Genomic DNA, 9,200 nt, shown 5'->3' on the forward strand with positions numbered 1-9,200 from the left:
CCTACTTCCAAGTTTGATGGAAGAAGCATCTCAATCCCTACCATTGGAGCAAACAATTTTGAGCTGAAACCTCAACTAGTTGCTCTAATGCAACAGAACTGTAAGTTTCATGGACTTCCATCAGAAGATCCCTACCAATTTTTAATTGAGTTCTTGCAGATCTGTGAGACTATTAAGACTAATGGAGTAGATCCTGAAGTCTACAGGCTCATGCTTTTCCCTTTTGCTGTAAGAGACAGAGCTAGAACATGGTTGGACTCACAGCCTAAAGATAGCCTGGACTCATGGGATAAGCTGGTCGCAGCCTTCTTGGCTAAGTTCTTTCCTCCTCAAAAGTTAAGCAAGCTTAGAGTGGATGTTTAGACCTTCAAACAAAAAGATGATGAATCCCTCTATGAAGCTTGGGAAAGATACAAGCAGATGACCAAAAGGTGTCCTTCTGACATGCTTTCTGAATGGACCATTTTGGATATATTCTATTATGGTCTATCTGAATTCTCTAAGATGTCACTGGACCATTCTGCAGGTGGATCCATTCACCTAAAGAAAACGCATGCAGAAGCTCAAGAACTCATTGACATGGTTGCAAATAACCAATTCATGTATACTTCTGAGAGGAATTCCGTGAGTAATGGGATTCCTCAACGGAAGGGAGTTCTTGAAATTGATGCTCTGAATGTCATATTGGCTCAGAACAAAATGTTGACTCAGCAAGTCAACATGATTTCTCAAAGTCTGAATGGATGGCAAAATGCATCCAACAGTACTGAGAACCCTGCAATAGCAGAGGTAAATTATATGGGTGAACCTTATGGAAACATCTATAATTTATCATGGAGAAATCATCCAAATTTCTCATAGAAGGATCAACAAAAGCCTCAACAAGGCTTTAATAATGGTGGAAGAAATAGGCTCAGTAATAGCAAGCCTTATCCATCATCTTCTCAGCAACAGACAGAGAATTCTGAGCAGAGCACCTCTAATTTAGCAAACTTAGTCTCTGATCTGTCTAAGGCCACTTTAAGTTTCATGAGTGAAACAACGTCCTCCATCAGAAATTTGAAGGTACAAGTGGGCCAGCTGAGTAAGAAAGTCACTGAAACTCCTCCTAGTACTCTCCCAAGCAATACTGAAGAGAATCCAAAAAGAGAGTGTAAGGCTATTGACATAATTAACATGGCCAAACCTAGGGAGGAAGGGGAGGACGTGAATCCCAATGAGGAAGACCTCATGGGACGTCTCTCAAGCAAGAAGGAGCTCCCTATTGAGGACCCAAAGGGATCTGAAGGTCATATAGAGACCATAGAGATCCCATTAAACCTCCTTCTGCCATTCATGAGCTCTGAAGACTATTCTTCCTCTGATGAGGATGAAAATGTAACTGGAGAGCAAGTTTCTCAATATCTAGGAGCCATCATGAAGCTGAATGCCAAATTGTTTGGTAATGAGACTTGGGAAGGTGAACCTCCCTTGCTCATTAGTGAACTAGATACATGGGTTCAGCAAACTTTACCTCAAAAGCGACAAGATCCTGGTAAATTCTCAATACCCTGTACGATAGGCACCATGACCTTTGAGAAGGCTCTGTGTGACCTGGGGTCAGAAATAAATCTTATACCACTCTCTGTGATAGAAAAGCTGGGGATCATTGAGGTACAACCTGCCATATTCTCATTATAAATGGCAGACAAGTCAGTAAGACAAGCTTATGGATTGGTAGAGGAGGTGTTAGTGAAGGTTAAAGGCCTTTACATCCCTGCTGATTTCATAATCTTAGACACTAGGAAGGAAGAGGATGAATGCATCATCCTTGGAAGACCCTTACTAGCCACAGCAGGAGCTGTGATTGATGTTGACAGAGGAGAGCTAGTCCTTCAATTAAACAGGGACTACCTTGTGTTTAAAGCTCAAGGATCTTCTTCTGCAATCATGGAGAGGAAGCATGAAAAGCTTCTCTCAATACAGAGTCAAACAAAGCCCCCAAAATTATACTCTAAGTTTGGTGTTGGGAGGCCACAACCAAACTCTAAGTTTGGTGTTAAACCCCCACATTCAAACTCTAAGTTTGGTGTTGGGAGTCCACAACATTGACCTGATCACCTGTGAGGCTCCATGAGAGCCCACTGTCAAGCTATTGACATTAAAGAAGCGCTTATTAGGAGGCAACTCAATTTTTATTTATCTAATTTTTATTTTATTGTTCTTTTATGTTTTATTTAGGTTCATGATCATGTGGAGTCACAAAATAAATACAAAAATTAAAAACAGAATCAAAAACAGCAGAAGAAATAGCACACCCTAGAGGAAGGGCTCACTGGTGTTTAAACACCAGTAAGGAGTATCTGGCTGGCGTTCAACGCCAGAACAGAGCATGGATCTGGCATTGAACGCCAGAAACATGCAGCAATCTGGCGTTTAAATGCCAGGATTGCACACTGAGGAAAGCTGGCGTTCAACGCCAGAAACATGCTGCGGACTGGCGTTGAACGCCCAAAACAAGCATAGAACTGGCGTTTAACGCCAGAAACAAGCATCAATCTGGTGTTAAACGCCAGGATTGCATGCAGAGGGTGTTTTACATGCCTCATTGGTGCAGGGATGTAAATCCTTGACACATCGAGATCTGTGGATCCCACAGGATCATCTCAGAATTTGTGGACCCCACAGGATCCCCAACTACCTCAACTCACCTTCTCTCTTCTTCACTAATCACCTCAATCTCTCTTCCCCATCACCTCTTCACCAATCACATCCATCCATCCTTCCCACCCAAACCCACCCTACATGGCCAAAACACACACATCTCTCCCTCTCCTCCATATCTTCTTCTTCTTCTTCAATTCTTTCTTCTTTTGCTCGAGGGCGAGCAACATTCTAAGTTTAGTATGGTAAAAGCATAGCTTTTTTGTTTTTCCATAACCATTGATGGCACCTAAGGCTAGAGAAACCTCAAAAAAAGAGAAAAGTGAAGATAAAAGCTTCCACCTCTGAGTCATGAGAGATGGAGAGATTTATCTCAAGGGTCCATAACTCAGTAGAAGAGCATTTGACTACACATCAAGAGAGCATGAGGAATTTCCTCACTAACAAATCCCTGAGATACCTCAGGGGATACATTTTCCTCCACACAATTACTGGGAGCAACTAAGGATAGGAGCACCAAAATCGCTAGGGATCAAGCACAGAGGCAAGGAAGAGACATAGAGGAGCTCAAAAAGTACCATTGGTCCTTCAAGAAGGCGCCACCCTTACTAAGGTAGACTTATTCCTTAACTTCCTTGTTCTTATTTTTCTGCTTTTTCGAATTTATGCTATATGTTTGTCTATGTTTGTGTCTTCATTACATGATCATTAGTATTTAGTAACTATGTCTTAAGGCTATGAATAATTCCATAAATCCTTCACCTCTCTTAAATGAAAAATGTTTTTAAATACAAAAGAACAAGAAGTACATGAGTTTTGAATTCATCCTTGAAATTAGTTTTAATTATAGTGATGTGGTGACAATACTTTTTGTTTTCTGAATGAATGCTTGAACAGTGCATATTTTTGATCTTGTTGTTTATGAATGTTAAAATTATTGGCTCTTGAAAGAATGATGAACAAAGAGAAATGTTACTGATAATTTGAAAAATCATAAATTTCATTCTTGAAGCAAGAAAAAGTAGTGAATAGCAAAAGCTTGTGAAAAAAAGTGGCAAAAAAATTAGAAAGAAAAAGAAAAGCAAGCAGAAAAAGCTGATAGCACTTAAAACCAAAAGGAAAGGGTGAAAAGGATCCAAGGCTTTGAGCATCAATGGATGGGAGGGCCCAAGGAAATAAAATCCAGGCCTAAGTGGCTAAATCAAGCTGTCCCTAACCATGTGCTTGTGGCATGCAGGTCCAAGTGAAAAACTTGAGACTGAGTGGTTAAAGTCATGATCCAAAGCAAAAAGAGTGTGCTTAAGAGCTCTGGATACCTCTAACTGGGGACTTTAGCAAAGCTGAGTCACAATCTGAAAAGGTTCACCCAGTCATGTGTCTGTGGCATTTATGTATCCGGTGGTAATACTGGAAAACAAAGTGCTTAGGGCCACGGCCAAGACTCATAAAAGTAGTTGCGTTCAAGAATCAACATACTTAACTAGGAGAATCAATAACACTATCTAAAACTCTTAATTCCTATAGATGCCAATCATTCTGAACTTCAATGGATAAAGTGAGATGCCAAAATTGTTCAGAAGCAAAAAGTTACAAGTCCCGCTCATCTAATTAGAACTAATATTCATTGATATTTTGGGATTTATATTATATTCTCTTCATTTTATCCTATTTGATTTTTAATTGCTTGGGGACAAGCAACAATTTAAGTTTGGTGTTGTGATGAGTGGATAATTTATACGCTTTTTGGCATTATTTTTAGGTAATTTTTAGTAGGATCTAGTTACTTTTAGGGATGTTTTCATTAGTTTTTATGCTAAAATCACATTTCTGGACTTTACTATGAGTTTGTGTGTTTTTCTGTGATTTCAGGTATTTTCTGGCTGAAACTGAGGGACCTGAGCAAAACTTTGATAAAAGGCTGACAAAGGACTACTGATGCTGTTGGAATCTGACCTCCTTGCCCTTGAAATGGATTCTGGAGCTACAAAACTCTAAATGGCGCGCTCTCAACGGCGTTGGAAAGTAGACATCTAGAGCTTTCCAGCAATATATAATAGTCTATACTTTATTCAAGATTAGCCAACGCAAACGGGCGCTCAACACCAGTTCCATGTTAAATTCTGGAGTCAAACGCCAGAAACACGTCACGAACTAGAGTTGAACGCCAAAAACACGTTACAACTTGGAGTTCAACTCCAAGAGAAGCCTCTACACATGTAAAGCTCAAGCTCAGCCCAAGCACGCACCAAGTGGGCCCCGAAAGTGGATTTCTGCATTAATTACTTAATTCTGTAAACCCTAGTAGCTAGGCTAGTATAAATAGAACTTTTTACTATTGTACTGGTGTCTTTTTGACCACATCTTTGGACGCCTAGTCATTAGACCATGTCCTTCTCCCTATTTTCGAATTCATATCATATTTTTGGGGGCTGGCCATTCGGCCATGTCTGGACCACTATCACTTATGTATTTTCAACGGTGGAGTTTCTACACACCATAGATTACGGGTGTGGAGCTCTGCTGTACCTCGAGTTTTAATGCAATTACTACTATTTTCTATTCAATTCAGTTTATTCTTGTTCTAAGATATTCGTTGCACTTCAACATGATGAATGTGATTATCCGTGACACTCATCATCATTTTCACCTATGAACGCGTGACTGACAACCACTTCCGTTCTACCTTAGACCGAGCGCATATCTCTTGGATTCCTGAATCAGAATCTTCTTGGTATAAGCTAGAATTGATGGCAGCATTCATGAGAATCCGGAAAGTCTAAACCTTGTCTGTGGTATTTCGAGTAGGATTCAAGGATTGAATGACTGTGACGAGCTTCAAACTCGCGATTATTGGGCGTGATGACAAACGCAAAAGAATCAATGGATTCTATTCCGACATGATCGAGAACCGACAGATGATTAGCCGTGCTGTGACAGAGCATTTGGATCATTTTCACTGAGAGGATGGGATGTAGCCATTGACAACAGTGATGCCCTACATACAGCTTACCATGGAAAGGAGTAAGAAGGATTGAAAGTATGAAAGCAGTATCTTGCCAAGATTCAAAAGGAACACATCATCTCTATATACTTGTCTGAAATTCTTACCAGTGATTTACATAAATATTTCTATATTTATTTTCTGTTTATTTATTATTATTATTCGAAAACTCCATAACCATTTATTATCCGCCTAACTGAGATTTACAAGATGACCATAGCTTGCTTCATACCAACAATCTCCATGGGATCGACCCTTACTCACGTAAGGTATTACTTGGACGACCCAGTGCACTTGCTAGTTAGTTGTGCGAAGTTGTGAAGAAAGTGCTGAGTTAGTAGATGCGCATACCAAGTTGAATGCCATTATTAGAGATCACAATTTCGTGCCCCAGGAACCAAGGATGTGGAAATCAAATTTTAAAGATTTATTGTGAAAGATCTTTTGCAAACTTCAAGATAAGTAAACAAGGTTTGATTTCTCTAAAAGCATAAATATCTCTGAAGCCCTTGACTCTGACCATCACGGTCTTCTCTCAAATCAACATTCAAGTTCTCTATTCGTAAGCATTCAAGCACTCAAGGTTCTCAAGATCTCAGCAAGACACAATCTTGCTCTCATCAATCCAGGTTCTTTTAATCTAATTAGGTATTTGATCTAATAATTACTTTCTCAATCCTTTAATCCTCGTGGGAACAATATCCACTCACTGTGATATTACTTGAACAATTCGGTGCGCTTGCCGATTTTTGTGAACTTTAATTTTCGCTCATCAATGAGCATGAAACCTAAAAACTTCCCAGATTTCACTGTGAAGGTGCACTTTGAGGGATTTAGACTCATCCAATGCTTCCTTATTGTGTTGAATACTTCAGCTAAGTCAGATAAGAGGTTGGTATCTTCTTTTATTTTGACGAGCATGTCATCAACGTAGACTTCCATCAACTTTCCGTGGTGGGATGAAAACACCTTGTTCATTAGTCATTGATATGTGGCTCCAACATTTTTTAACCCAAAGGGAATCATCACATAACAGTAATTAGCTCTTGGAGTGATGAAGGAAGTTTTTCTTGGTCCATCTTGAACATTGGAATTTGATTGTATCCTGAATATGCATTCATAAATGACAAATATCTATAGCTTTAAGCTGAATCAACCAAGTCATCAATACTTGTGGGTATGGATCTTTAAAACAAGCTTTATTTAGGTCGGCGTAATCAATGCACATTCTCCCTTTTCCGTTTTGTTTTTTCACAACTACCATATAGGCTAACCACAAAAGATATTTTACTACCCTAATGAACCCAACTTCTAACAAAGCTTGGATCTGCTCTTCAATGACTTGTGCTCTCTCAGGGCCAAGCTTTTGCCATTTTTGTTGGACTGGTCGTGAGCCTAGGTAGATGGCGAGCTTGTGACTTATGAGATTGGGGTGTATTCTGGGCATATCGGATGCTTTCCAAGCAAAAAGATCAAAGTTTTCTTGTAGGAGCTTAACGAGATCTGTCTTAAGTTATTTGTCTAAGTTGGCTCCTATGTTTGTCATTTTTTTGCTTGATCTCTGATTTGAACCTCTTCAGTCCTTCCACCAGGTTGTAGCATTAATTCTTCTCGTACTCGGATGTCCCTGAGCTCAATGGTGTTGACTTCTTTTCCCTTACTGCCTCCACGTAGGTTCAAGCTTTCATCATATCATTTTTGTGTGAACTTATGATCTCCTCTTATGGTGGCAATTCCTTCTAAAGTCTAAAGTTTCATGCAGAGATAAGGAGTAAAAATGACTGCAGTGAGTCGGTTTAAGGTTGTTCGACCTATCAATACATTGTAGGCTGATGCTACGTCAACCACAATGTAGTCTATATTCAAAGTTCTAGACTTTATACCCTTACAAAAAGTGGTATGTAATAGAATATTGCCGAGAGGTCGGATGGACATCTCTCCTAACCCAAAAAGGGTGTTGAGGTATGCTCGTAGCTCTTTTTTTCTAACCCGAGTTTGTCGAATGCCATTTTGAACAATATGTCGGCCGAGAATCCTTGGTCTACCAGAGTTCTATGGAAGTTTGCATTGATGAGTATCATCATGATCAAAATGGGATCATCATGCCCTGGGGTTATTCCTTGAGCATCTTCTTTTGCGAAAAAAATTGTGGGCAAGTTGGGAACTTCAATTTCTTCCCCGACCTGATAGATTTCTTTTATATGTCTTTTACGAGAGGACTTAGTTACTCCACATCCTACAAATCCTCCAACTATCATATGAATGTGTTTATTAGGGATTCGTGGTGGCCAATCTTGTTGGCCCTTGTCTTCTTCTTCTCTCTTTCTTTTTCCCGGATCATCTGTCCTGTCTGCCAGGTATCTTTCTAGCTAACTTTCTTTGGCTAGTTTTTCTATCACATTTTTTAAGTCGTAGCAATCGTTGGTGGAATTCCCATATAGCTTGTGATACTCATAATATTCTGTCCGACTTCCATCTTTCTTGTTTTTAATAGGACAAGGAGGTTAGATATCGCTTTGATATGGACTCAGAAAATGACCCTTCTTTGGGGCCATTAACCAACCCTATTATTACTACTTCTGTAGGCAGGTTTTGAATCTCCAAGCAAGTTTTGTTGAATCTTTTCATGTAAGCCAAGAGAGTTTCCCCATCCTCTTGTTAGGAGACTTGGAGCGTGCTTGACTTTGTCCTTTTGAAATAAAAATCGAGTGAGAAATTTTCTCGCAAGATCATTGAAGCAGGTTACTGATCTAGGTGGTAGACTATCAAACTACTTCATTGTTGCTTTGGTTAATGTTGTTGGGAAGGCTTTACAACGAGTCGCATCAGACACATTGGCTAAGTACATCCGAATTTTGAAATTGCTTAAGTGGTGTCTTGGGTCAGTCGTTCTATCATAGAGGTTTATGTCGGGGCTTTTGATGTTTCTGGGAACCCTAACCCACATGATCTCTTCAATAAATAAATCTTCTCCTCCAAAGGGGCTTTCCTACCGATCTGCATGCTTGCCTCAATTTCAAAGGTCTGTTTTAATTTCTGACGCTTTTCTTCTAGTTCTCTTTGTCGTTGTACCTCTCTTTGTAAGTCTCTTTCAGCTTCTTTTTGTCGCTCTATCTCTTGCTCGAGTTGCTTTTGATGGCTTTGATGTCTGTGCACGAGTCTTAAGATTTTTGTTGGGTGCAGGGGTTCCTCATTCTCTAGTAGATCTATCTTTGAATTGATTCTCCTAGGTTGAGGATTCCCCGACGTCCTCTCCCCATTAGGGTTAGCTGCTCTATTGTATTGAGGAGGTATCGTGAGTGCTCAGTCGTCATTATGCTACTCTGGTTCAGAATCAGAAGCTGTGTGTTCATCTTTAGGTTGATCGTCCGCCATGGTTGGGTGTAGACTTCTAAGTCTCCAACAACTACGCCAATGTTTTGAAGCTTACCTGAAACTGGGTTATTTTGGGCCTGAACGTGAGTTGATGAGCGGATAATTTGTACGCTTTTTGGCATTGTTTTTAGTGTGTTTTTAGTATGATCTAGTTAGTTTTTAGTATATTTTTATTAGTTTT

General features: G+C 39.8%; 1 non-coding gene across 1 annotated transcript; it reads right to left on the reverse strand.

Moving 5' to 3' along the window:
• Positions 1 to 342: 342 nt before the first annotated feature.
• On the reverse strand, positions 343 to 450 carry LOC127742656 (small nucleolar RNA R71). The gene has a single exon (XR_008004011.1). It is a non-coding gene; the product is annotated as a small nucleolar RNA R71 (small nucleolar RNA).
• Positions 451 to 9,200: the final 8,750 nt, after the last annotated feature.

Source organism: Arachis duranensis, chromosome 1, assembly GCF_000817695.3.
Source record: "Arachis duranensis cultivar V14167 chromosome 1, aradu.V14167.gnm2.J7QH, whole genome shotgun sequence".
NCBI lineage: Eukaryota > Viridiplantae > Streptophyta > Magnoliopsida > Fabales > Fabaceae > Arachis > Arachis duranensis.